This window comes from Triturus cristatus, chromosome 11 (assembly GCF_964204655.1).
Source record: "Triturus cristatus chromosome 11, aTriCri1.1, whole genome shotgun sequence".
In the NCBI taxonomy this organism is placed as follows: Eukaryota; Metazoa; Chordata; class Amphibia; order Caudata; family Salamandridae; genus Triturus; species Triturus cristatus.
Window position 1 is genome coordinate 220,211,698 of NC_140594.1, and position 13,167 is coordinate 220,224,864.

General features: G+C 44.2%; 1 protein-coding gene across 3 annotated transcripts in view; it reads left to right on the forward strand.

The window, feature by feature from the left end:
• Nucleotides 1-13,167, forward strand: part of FAM222A (family with sequence similarity 222 member A) — a 218,864-nt gene that overhangs the window by 103,708 nt on the left and 101,989 nt on the right. The window contains exon 1 of one of the 3 annotated variants that reach the window (XM_085633411.1): nucleotides 5,553-5,659. The exons of the other annotated variants lie outside the window; for them this stretch is intronic. The gene's annotated coding sequence lies outside the window, so the exon portion shown is untranslated. Of the gene's footprint in view, nucleotides 1-5,552; nucleotides 5,660-13,167 lie in introns of those variants that run through there. 3 annotated transcript variants of the gene reach the window in all.

Sequence of the window (13,167 nt, forward strand, 5' to 3'; positions counted from 1 at the left end):
TTCATGTTACAGGGTATATTTAATTTTGACTTCACTACGCAGTGCATGTTTTTCACCAATATTTTTTGCCCGCCAAATATCTCAATTGTATTTTTTTTAAAAGATAAATAAAGGCAGGCACTTGCAAATTTAAGATGGTGCTTTTCAAAATTCAAAAACAGGTAACTTGTGAATTGTGCTTAGTTTTCAAGCTTTTCTTTGCATGCAGCTGCATTACACTGAAGATGGATAGCTGAAGTTTGAAGCATTTGGAAGCTGAACATGTGGAGTCTGATCTGTTTAACGAACGGGTTTTTACCATTAGTGCAACACAGCAAGATTTGCATATGGGGTGTTCCCAGAAGACAGGCTGTGCAATAGATATTCAATTGGTAATGTGCCAGGGCTTCTGAAGCCCTTACAAGATGTTTGCAATGGTCCTGTGGAGATGTGCTACAGATGATTAGTCAAAAGTCAAATCCATATAGGTATAGTGAAAGGAGTTTTCAAAATCGTATTTTCAACTTTGCCAATATTAAAAAATGCAGGTTTTCGATGATTATATTCAGAAAACACAAACCTATGCAAGATGATATTGCAGAAGAATAGGTTTACAATTTTACTGAACAGAACTGTTCAAGTAAAAACTCATGATAAAATAGAGTCATGGTCTATTGGCAATATTGTCCTCACTGGAGTGAGGACACCTAGATTTTAATCCTGGCTTACCGCTCTATCAAACTGATTGATCCTGAGCGATTTGTTTTATTTCCATGTGCATCATTTGCCTTATATGCTAAAACTGATCGTTCTTCGTTCTTAGAAAAAACACAAAGGCTAGCATTAATGCTGTATAAATAAAAATATATTTAAGTTTTCGCTGCCAAGCAGATCTATGGCACTGTGTTTGGTAGCCGGACAAAGTAAGTGCCTGGAGGCAGTTTCGCCAGCACCTCAATGTGCTGCAATCCTCTACGCTTGCTATAGAAATGCCTTAATTCACTCTTGTTCTCATCATTCTTATTGTATTTTTGTATTTATTATTGAATACCTGGAGCTAGGATGAGACAATAATGAAAACCAGATTTCCCCTCAGTTCTTGAAAGACCTGCCTGGTCTATCTCCATAGGCTCCGCCCTCCCCAGCCCCTTCAAGGCGATGTCTTGTGGTTCATGTTATTCATGACGTTCCTGCTGCAAGATACGGTAATTGCTATTTAGCTAGTGAATGCCTTAATAATTAGCGGTGCAGCCTTTGATTAAATATTTTCTGATTACAGCCGGAGGTTGTAGTCTAGCGAAGGATTGCTCTTGGTTTCCAGTCACGCAGTAATCAAGCTGAATTCATCTTGATGTAAAACGAGCGTGCAGAAACCCGCCCAATCACCTGGGCAGGAAACGGAAGACGGAGGCTCATCTCCGCTGAGTGCGGGAGGCAGAATTAGGTCTTGCTCCTCAGGGCACGCAGAGGACGACGCACGGCTCTACATCAAGATCATTCTATAGAACTGGCCAGGATGCCTCAAAATACACCGGCTCAAGCATGGCACAGCCATGATAGCTCACAGTCCTCTCTGGGTGGTAACAGGTTAATTTTTGGAAGACAAATATCAGCATAGTGATGTTGGATGTTGAATTGAATTTCCTTTCATAAGTGTACCACTGTTATCTGTCATTCTGTGCTTGTTCTCAAGGGCAGTGCATGTATGCAACTTTGGATCTGAGCAAAGTAAAACCGTACACCTGTACACACCATCTAATCAAAAAACATAGTGTTCTTCTGCTTCCACACCTCTGCCTTATCCATTATGTACTTTGCTATCAGACAAAACGTCTTTGTTTGCTATTAGGTCATAAATCTCCTTTGGAAAGTTCTAGATCTTTTAATAATACAGAGATGCTAATGCACACCTAAGGGGCACGCTACTCATACTATCTGGTCAGGATGACTCCACGTTTGTTCCTAGTCACTCACTGGCCTACTTTCCATTTGTCATGAAATACTTCCACTGTCTTCAAATCTCAACGGATTACTAATTGGAAAGGCGCTCCTAGGATGATGGAAAGGCCCCTTCTCCCAGAGAGCTGGAAAGGACCATGCTCCCAGAGAATTGCAAAGGTGCTTACTCCGAGAAAGTTGGAAAAGGCCTAGTTTCAAGAAATTTGGAAAGTTCCCAGAAAACTGGAAAGGTGCCTGCTTTCTGAGCATTGGACAGGTGCTTGCTCCCAGAAAGTTGGAAAAGGCCTAACTTCAAGAAAATTGGAAAGTTTCCAGAAAACTGGAAACGCTCCTGCTCCCAGAGAATTGGAAAGGTGCTTACTCCCAGAAAGTTAGAAAAGGCCTAACTTCAAGAAAATGGGAAAGTTCCCAGAAAACTGGAAGGGTACCTGCTTTCAGAGAATTGGAAAGGTGCTTGCTCCCAGAATATTGGAAAGGCCATATCTTCAAGAAAATTGGAAAGGCCCCTGTTCCCAGAGATCTGGAAAGATCCCTGCTCCCAGATAATTGGAACGGTGCTTGCTCCCAGAAAATTGGAAAGGCCCTAGTTTCAAGAAAAGTGGAAAGGTCCCCGCTCACAGAGAACTGGAAATGTGCCTGCTCCCAGAAAATTCAAAAGGCACTAGTTTCAAGAAATTTGGAGAGGTTCCTGCTCCCTGAGAACTGGAAAGGTCCCTTCTCCAAGAGAGCTGGAAATGCTCCTGCACCCAGAGAATTGGAAAGGCTCTAACTTCAACAAAATTGGAAAGGTTCCTGCTCCCAGAGAACCGGAAAAGTCTCTGCTCCCAGGGAATTGGAAAGGCCCCAGCTTCAAGAGAGAATTGGCTGCATCCCAACTCCCAAAGAATTGGACACGGTCCAGCTTCCAGCTAATTGCATAGGTTCCAGCTTCAAGCGAACTGGAGACCGGTGTCTAGCCTCCAGCAATTTGGAAAGGCTCCACATCTCAATGAATTGGGAGGTTACAGCTTATGTACAGCTAAACTGTTAATACTGCAGATTTCAATACCTTGAAACGTGTAGATAGGTGTCACATTAGGATTCTTTGGGCTTTCGACAATTATGATTTACTATGTGGTTTTGCTGTTAAGTCTTTTTTGTGTACTAAGTTTACTTTTAATGATCTTATTTATGCACTCTCCAGTGTCTGCCACGGGCTTGTTACGGGAAAAAACATCTTAAATTGAAAGCACACAACTTCAAGCAAAAAAGTGTGTTATATCGAGGGACAGCGTTTGTGAACAGGTAGTAGGATCTGTCGTTACCCCGTGATGCAGCTGGCAGCCTTTCAGATTGAACCCATCGACCAGTGATCTTTTAGAAGTAAAAATACTTTTGGCTTTTTCAAGTTTTAAATATGGTTGTTTCTGCCTATTATAGGTCATTGCCAAATAATAGGCTATTGTTTCAATGCTTTAGTATTCAAGAAAACAAACAGCAGCCATCATGAGAAGGGAGGGATTGTGATGTCACTTCCTGTCTGTCATCCATAGGTGACGAAGGTATGTGACGTTACTTCCACTATCACTACAAGTTTGGTGGAATGACGCTGCTCGTTAAGTTAGGTTATAGTGCTTTACAGCGCAAATTCCGAGCAGAATCGAGAGCTTGTATAAAGCAGGAGATTGAAAGCCCATGACAAATGAGTGTTTTAATCAGGCAAGTTGAGGAAAAGTATTGGAACAGAATAAAAGGTCATGATTTTCAAATGAGCAAGAGTCAATAATTTCTTACTTGACAAGCCACGCATTATTAGCATGGACTAACCCAGTACTAAATATTTAATATATTTTTACCTAAAAATACTTTTTGTGGAAGTACAAAATTGGAGCACTCTCACAAATGTATATATGTATATGATCAGTTGTATAGCGTAAACCCAGCCGAAAGGCAGTAGAGCACTGTACAGGCTCCAAGGAAGAGGTACAATTGCAGTCTGAATCTATTTGAGAGGTGCTGGTTTTTAAGAGGGGAGCTGGACTATTTGCAATGTATAGTTCTTTAAAGACCTGTGTCTTCACCTCTTTGCTGAAAGATATCTATCTATCTATCTATCTATCTATCTATCTATCTATCTATCTATCTATCTGTTTAATATGTGAGGTCATAAGCAGGGCATGGTGAGGGCATGAGAAAGATAGAAACTGAGGTGGATTTATTTTTTATTTTTTTATTTTGTGAAGATTCATCAAACGGCACCAAAAGTTAATAGTAAACCTTAAAATAAACGTCTTACCGTATCTAGGTCCTATAATGACCAAGTGGGATATATAGATATATATATTCCGGATTTGGGAGGCATATGAAACACAGGGTACTTCGCGCTTTGTAATGCACACCGACCCTGCTAGGGTCGAACCGGGATTGAGGACTGTATTGTGGATATATATATATATATCTTTTCTCTCTCTCTCTTTAATAGATATATATTTATATTAAAGCGACAGGGAGAAGCGAGAGAGAGAGTAGAAAGGGAAGTACCCTCAGGAGAATCCCAATTTTCTCGGTATTGAGTTTATGCCAGGAGTTTTTTCCACTTCCAGATGTCACTACCATAGATGCGGGTAGAAATTAGGTTAGCATTTTCCCTGAAGCAAGAAATACTGTTACCGAGAGCATATAGATGTATTTTATAAATAATTTGAAGATATTAATGCTGGCATGTTCGTTTTAGGTCACTTATACCTGTAGGCTTGTAACACCCCTCCCCCCTCAAATTGTGCCATCCATGGAAATGAGTAGGTGTGGCCTCGCTTTCAAGTCATCGGGCCCCCTGCTGTCATTCATGCGCAGCAAATCACTTTCGCTCCCTTTGGTACAGTTTTCCAGCTGGCACTTGAAGTGCTTAATGGATGCCGTAGGGTTGCTCATGGAGTCACAGAAATGCGGTTACGGAGCCGTACACTTTTTAGTGGCTAAAGTAATCTGGGGCTTTGCTTATTTTGCCCACAGTGAAACTGTGCATCTGCAGGAGGCCTGCATCTCTCAAATGCATTCAACAACTATCCGTCGGAATAAGCACCCGTCATTCGGATAGCCTTAGGTGCACCCACATTACCTCAGCATCACTGTTCTTCCTACCAGTTATTATGTATGGGGGCTCACCTCATAAGTAATGACTGGTACGAGTAGAAGTACGGCCAAGAGTAATGAAGATTATTGGCAAGTAATACAGTCATTACCTCTGCATCTCTTGTCCTCATTTCAGCCATTTCTTATGGGGGGTCACCGCATAAGTAATGACTATCCCGAGTACAAGTAGTACTACTAGTAATGAAGATTAATCAGACCATTCTGTAGCCTGGTGGGCCACGGAGTTCACCCAGGTGCGACACATCATGTTCAAACTCTCCCAGCCACTCACAAGTGTACACTTTTTGCACCCGCCATTTTGTTCTGGAGATGCTGTTTTTCTTTTTCTCCCAGAGCCTTCGAGGCATGATTCTTTTGTGAGACCTGCTCCTCACCTGGGAAAACAATCCTGGCTGCCAGCCGCCTGAAACCGGAGACGAGACGCCCAATTAATGCTGCGTCTTGTAACCATTTTAAGCCCACGCCGGTGCGCTGCACTGGGCTGCTGCGTGCGTGCGCACGCGCGAGGAACCCTCCGCAGGACGCCGTACCACCTTGTGGGGAAGCTGGGCTCGCGCTGGCAGGGGTTCATTTCCATCAGTTTTTAAAGGTAGGGCGGGTGTCACGTGGTGTGGCTGGATTAACATATGTCCGTGTAAATGCGGGCTGCGTATGTGTGTGTGTCCGTCACCAGAGGCCACGGGGGCCCTTCTTTGCAAAGATGTGACATTCTTGTGTTAATCACCCAGATGGAGGCACCTGTGGGGCGGCTGCTGGGGCTTAATGAGTGAGGAGCTGGCAGCCAGGTCATGGGTAGCAATTAGCTTTAGCCCTGGCATTCAGCTGTCAGTCATCGGGGATGAGAAGGACAGAGTGTCCGGCTTAGAGGGATGCTTCAGAGTGGCAAGTGGAATGCGCCTGCTAAAAATACCCGCTGTATTGTGTACAACAATTGCCTTGGGTGTAAGTTTTCAGTCAACATGTGCGCCAAATCCTAGAGTCAACAAAACAAACTTGGGTTTTGGGAAGGTGCTTGTGGGGGTTTGAAGGGCAGCAGTGGTGCAGCGCAACCTCAGGAAGGCGATGACGTGCTGTCGTTGATATCTTTATATGTGATGAGTAGACGTGTGATAATATAAATAGACAGTAAACTGCCTTTCGTGCCTGGTTATAGGATACATTATGTCTAAGTGGAGTGACTGATTGCGCCAAGTTTCCGTGCCATGTATCGTGCTACTTTTACCACCGAGCCTCAAAATCTTATTTATTGGGGATTATTCATACACAACTCGTCAACGTCACAATATTGGGTGCCACCTTAATTGTGTGTGTGTATGCATGCATGTAAGCGGGCGTCCGCACCTTTGTGGGCCTGCACATGTGTAGCTGTGCGTCCATGAATGTGAGCATACATTTGGGTGTGTTTACCTGTGTGTGCATGCGTCTAAGTCTTTCTGTGTGCGTTTTTGTGACTCTGTTTGTATGTGTGCGTGCATGTCAGTGTGTTTGTACTCTCACACTGTGCCCTAGGACTGCTTCCTGCCCATGTGGAGCGGGTGCAGCATGGTTGCACAGTCACACAGTTACATCCATAGCTATGTTTACTGAAGACCCCGGATCCACTCTGTTTATTGCCACAATATGAACAGCACACGAGTCGTGATGATGATGATGGCAGCGAAAGAACCTCATACAGTCCTCTTCAAAAGGAGAGCGACCTAGATGTCCTCCTGACCCCAAATACTAAATATTAAAATAAAAATGTTGGAGTCACCAAATCTAAGAAGAACTAAAGGTACATCCAACTTATGTTTCAAAAAGTAGATTTGACATTCAGCTTTGGCCAGGCCCTGGGCCCACTCCGCGGGCGCCCTGCCATACACAGGCATCGGCTGCGCTGTGCACGGCACGGGTTAGCCACAGGGCAAACTGCCCATATGTGGCCAACCCACCTCAGACACTCACCCCACCCTTTTATAAATGATTTTCTAAACCGGCAGGTTTCTTGCAGGAGTCAGCACGGCCCTGCACTTCCTTGGGACTCGAGACCAGAGCAGTCCCACTGGCTGGGAGAGTCCCACAGGATAGCGGCAATTCAAATAAAATAACAAATTGGCCCCAGGGTGGAAGCCTCTGGTTCCCCCTCAATAAGGTCCAGGGAGTCAGGATACACATACCCTGCTACTTACACCTTATTTTTACTTAATTTCCAGGACACGGGGACTGGGTCACTTGTCCTGAAAGGTGGGCACAACATTTCTCCTTATGTTGCAGCGAGCCAATCAGATCTCCCGTGGGACTATCGGGAGCCACTTGCTCCCTCGGCGACAAGATGACAAAACGGAAAAAAATCTCTCTTCTCCAATCAGATTGCTCCATCATTTGAAGTTGCGTGCCTGCAGGACTCTCACTACTGATGTTTAAGGGAAGGTCCTAAAAATACGGCTTTAGGATGGGAAAGATGACCCCTGCTTAAAAAAGTGCAGATTTGGTAATGTTGAACATGCATCTCAATATCACTTCAGTTATAATAAAGTGCTGCGCTTGCACGGTAAAGTGCCCTGATTGCCATTTTCGCAGGTAGAAACACTGTTGGTTATGTAGCTCTTCCTCTGACACATTTTGAAAGTATCTGCACATTCCCTGTGGAATTAAAGGGTATCACAGCGGTGGGGCGCATGCTCTGATTGAGGAAGGATACCTGTTGTCTGTGTATCGTTAGAAACACCAATGTATTGCAGGCATTTTGGTTATGATATGATGTGCATTTCTGGCTCTTTTTTCCTCTCTCAACAGCGACACTGGGAAAACATTGACATTTTAAGCAATGGTGAACGATGGTTGCTCATCATTTTATGAACTTCTTCCGAAGACATGTAGCAATGGTTTATGTGACAGGTCTTATTTCAAAATGCAAATCTGCAGATGGTGTAATGTACCTGATTTTATGAGCCTCGTATTTTTTGCCTCCTAAAAATAAATCGAAGAGCATATGCATGCTGGGAATGGAGACTGATCATGTTTTTCATACACATACGGGGCAAAACACGGAGGAAAGGGGAGATGAGGGGTTTGGTAAACCTTGGATCACGAGATACACACTTTAGCACAGTATTGTCACTGGATTCAAGCTAGCCTGGCTGATGAAGGGTAATACCCAGAAACAGGACCCAGGATGCTTGTTTCCGGTCCAGGAAAGACCTGGCTTTGCAGTTCGGTCTGGACTGTTCCCATGAGGCACAGGGTTAAGACTGATTTGCATATGGCTGGGTCTAAACTGGGGTGGCGTGGTGAGCAAAAGAACAATGGCTTTAACCCAGATCTCTTGACTGGGGGTGAATGTATGATTTATTCAGCTTTCCATCCATCATTTGTTTGCGTAGCACTTTTCACTCTAAGTGGGACGGGTATGCCCAGACGTGGGTCCCTTGTTCACTGTGCCACTGGATTCAAGCTAGCCTGGCTGGTGAAGGGTAATACCAAGAAACCGGTCCCAGGATGCTTGTTTCCAGTCCAGGGAGGACCTGGCTTGGCAGTTCGGTCTGGACTGTTCCCGTGAGGCACAGGGTCAGACTGATTTGCATATGGCTGGGTCTAAACTGGGGTGGCATGGTGAGCAAAAGAACAATGGATTTAACCCAGATCTCTTGACTGGGGGTGAATGCATGATTTATTCAGCATTCCGTTCATCATTTGTTTGTATAGCACATTATAGGATGTCAGGCACTGAAGCCTGCATCCTAAAAAAAAGTGACAAAGAAGGAATAAGAGATTTGCTTGCAGGAGCATCATACACTCCTAGGCAGGGTATTGGATATCTGCCCCCAGAAAGGCTTAAGGCAAAGATCTAGTAACACTTGGATAAACCAATGGGTGTTTTGGTACAGGGCCTGGCTGAAGGGCAATCCCAGTCACGCATGGCTAAAGGTCATGAACAGCTGGAGTTGGGTGAACAAGAGATAAGGCAAAGTGCTTGGCAAACAGCCAAGCCCTACCGCAAACATCACTCTGCATAGTTGAAGGCAGTGGGTAGTTGGGAGTTTGGTTGAATAGAAGGTACACGTAGAATATAATTTAAAAAAAATAACATTTAATGAAAAAGCTTAAATCGAGCTACTTTATTAATTCTTCTCATAATATGTTATGGTAGGTTTAACAAAAACACAGAAAATCCCTTTGAAAAAGTGTTAAAGGGGAGATATGGTTATGAAATAAAACTGAAAAACTCCTGGAATTAACCAGTAAATGTTAGCTACACAAAAGAAAACTAGTGTTCCCACCTTGTAAACCACGTTGTTTCCCAAATGGACTGCTCATGATTTCACACTTGATAGATGCCATCAAGAAGACAACCCTAGTGATGTCAAAGGCCACCTTACCATTTACATCATCAGTGGCACCAGCATGCATACAGCATCATTTCTGTGTTTAGATAAGTGTTGTTATTTAATGAAGTTCTGTAATGTTCTCTTCGATTTTGGTAGAAATGTTGTTAGTTTACGAGAAATCTGGTTGGGGGCAACTTATGGTTTTAATGTCAGGCGCATGCATATGATTTGTGCAGCCAAATGTAGCTGGCCAATTTCCTGAGGGTGCTGGTTTTATTTCCTAGTCATAACTTCACATTTACTGTGAACTTGTAAGGGAATTTCTGAGTTTTAAAAAAAACATACATTGAGGTTTTATGAGCAGAAAAAACATAGATTGCTCTTAACAAAGATTTTTCCGTGATATATATATATATGGTCATGTGATCAAGGCATCGTTGATGCCGAAACGCATAATGGCGGTGGTGCAGGGTGTTCTTGTAAAATAAATGCACATTGCACCTTATTGGTTCTGTTTTCGACTATCCAGGAGTGGATGTTGTGTGGCGAAGTCTGGTGAGAGAGAGAGAGATATAATATATATATATACACACATGTACACCACACACACGTTTGTGGATGGCAGACTGGCCAAGATTGCTTGGTAAAGCTAAGGCCTACTTGTGTGTGCTTCCTTCTTTTAGAGGATTTTCACTCTCGACCTCCCAGCTCATTAAAGGAACAATTGTGGTTTATTTCCCTTTCTTATTTTAATTGAGTCTGAGTTTGGGTTAGCCCGGAATCCCAAAGGAAGTCAGCTAGCAGCCAACTTCATTCAGGCTTGGACTACGGGTACTCTCAGATTCATGCAGCCGCATAACCCTGGTCTCCTGGAGACTGCGTCTGTTAAAATTGCCTGGATTCAAGCCTTGAAAATGGATACCTCCACTTTGATGAAGCGCGGTATTAAAAGGGACATACAGGCCTTGGAAATGCATGCCCCCATTCCCATCATTTTTTTTTCTTTAGATAGCGAAGGGAGGAAATTGGTTCTGAAGTCGTTTCTCGAGGCAATCACCCCTCTCATGGCACTTTGTCGAAAGTAAAATGGTGAATAATGAAAGGTGGGAACGTGATTGTCTGTCTTCTATTGCTACTGAAGCCGGAACAGATGGGAGTTTAGGGGATTGCCGTGAAACAGAAGATTGGAGTAGAGTAATTATGCCGTAACAAGGAGCTTGTTGTGAAATTAGCTCCCTTAGAAAGTAGTGGAAAAAGTTCCAAATCATGAATAAGTCATTACAGGCTCTCTGAAAGGAAGCTAGAATGCATGTTCAGTGAACACCTGTCTGGGATTATGTTGGCTTTCCTGGCCCACATTTTCCTGAAGCATATCAAATGTTTGGTGTTCTTTCTCTGGAAGAGAGTGTAACTTCATTGCAAGGTGCGCCCTGTGTGGGCTGGAGAAACCCTACATCATTTCATGGGAGTACAGAGACTATGTCCAGCTCACCTTGACTCAAAGGGCACTTGTTGGGGCTTTTCTGAAGCCTGGTGCTCACAGAGGTCGCTTGTGTGTATTATCTGATTAGTTTCATTTCTAGCTTCTTGTGTGAAACATGTTTGCTTTTCATTGTGAGTTGGGTGTTTTATTTCACTGGGTTGTATTATCTTGTTGTGGTGGTAAATCTTGGTGCCCGAGGCAGGGGTTCCTGATGTTTCAATCGATATTTAAATTATGGGGGGAGTGGTCATTCCTATAACGCCTCCAAGTGACCAACCATTAGGTTTCATAGTCAGGGTTTGTGCTTTCCTTTCCAAGAGAGTGTGAGAGCGAGTGGTGCCTCCTGTTGTGCTGGGGACAAACTCACCCTTTCAAAGCTGAGGTTATTCTTGGGGTTTTGAACGTGCATTTCCTCATTGCCGCACCTTTGCTTGCCCCAAATAGGAAACACAATTGTATGTAGTGATGAGGATACCACCACTGATAGAGGAGTGATGGAGTGCCCCATGAGTAGGGAAGAGTGATTCATGCCGGGTTGAACTAGAGTTGAAAATGGCACTGGTGCAAGACCTGACAATAATCATGACTCCCTTCCTGGCTGTAGGCCTGTGTCTCTCTCTTTCCCCACAAACTCACCATGTCTCTCTCCTCATGCACTCACCCCTCCCCAATGACATAGTAAGATAACCTTCTCAAGCCATGTTTTCAGTCACAAGGATGCGGAAGGTTTTTGTAGGCATGTTGGCACAACAAAGAACACTCCCTCACGTATCCAAAAGGAACTCAGTTTCCACTACAGACCTGGGGCACAACACAGGCCCATGCAGCCCCTGCGGTAGAGGGGGCCCACAGCCCTTCACGGCCCCCCAATCCTCCAGGGGGCCCCCTATTCAGTCACAGCCCAATGAATATCAGTAAGATATAGGAGTCTCAGGGCCCCCTCGTGACGTTCTGCAGGTGGGCCCATCCTTCTGCATTATGCCACTCCTAGAGACCACCTCTTTAAAACACTTCTATAACATGATATGCGCGAGTCTTCCTGTGTGTGCGCTTAAAAAGAGGAAGCGTCCATACATGTGTGCAGTGGTAAACTGAGCATGGAGTAAATCCACATAGAATCAGGAGCTTGATGTAAAACTCGGAAATATGCTGCTGTTAGATCTTTGATACCTTTGGAGCGCACTTACCACTTTTTTGGCATTCACAAGTAATGCCCGCAGCACTTCAGGATTTTCTAAAATACTCCAAAGCACATGCAGAAGTTCCAAAGAGTGGAAATCTTTCTATGTGCAAATGTAGTGCAAGTGTTCATTTGCACACAGAACGCTTGTATGGTGCATTGCTCCTTAGTACTCACGAACATCCATCTCCAACAGAAGTCCCTGTTCTACAGCTAATTGTAGTTCTGCATCTTTGTCCAGATTTCTGTATGTCCCACCTAGTTCCTTTACAACCCTCCACATTACAAAGCAGGCATGACCCGTGCCTCTCCACCTGTTGAGGCTCCAAGGAGGATGACATTGAGGGGCTTTGGAAGGTGGGTGAATAGAAGTTAATGGGTGATGAGTTTTTGAAAGGCCAAGGATGGGGTAACACCCTCCAGATGTCAATGAGTTAACATATGTATGATCTCCTGTTTATGTCATGTGTCTTATGTTTTGATATACCAATGTAGGAGTTTTCAGAGTCAAACACAATCAGACCCTGCACTTTTACTTCAATGTGGCATGCTCTGGTGTTTACAATCAGCAAGAGGCAAGAGGCATATCTGTGGATACTCAAGTAGCGGATCTTTCCTACTGGTATCTGCAGTGTCCAGATGCAAGTGCACGTTCTCTATCTGGCCTACATGTGTTGTCAGGTTTTAGGAGTCTAGGACATGGATGATGTGGGAGCCCCAGGTCCCCTGTATCACTGCTGCATCTTTAGTCCCACACTGCCACTGCTTTTAGCCATAGTACTCCAGAACAGGCCTGGCCAAAGTGTTGTAACGTCAACTCCATTTTCCTCCCTGCCTAGTTGTTACTAACCTAGTAAAAACCCCACGAAATGAAGGCCACATAATAAGAGTAAATGCCACTCTAACGAGTGCCGGCTCCACTCTGGCACGTTTCTCTTGCCTCTCCTGCCAGGAAGTGGTGCTAGCAGCCAGTTGGGTGCTGTCTCTCTTCCCTTTGGGATCAGGAGGCAGACTGCAGCCCATTTCAACATCAACACAATGCAGGATTGCATGGCAGCTTGTCCTCCAGACCCCTGCCCCCTCCTACTTGTAGGAGTGTCACTCCACATCCTTATGTAAAATATCGT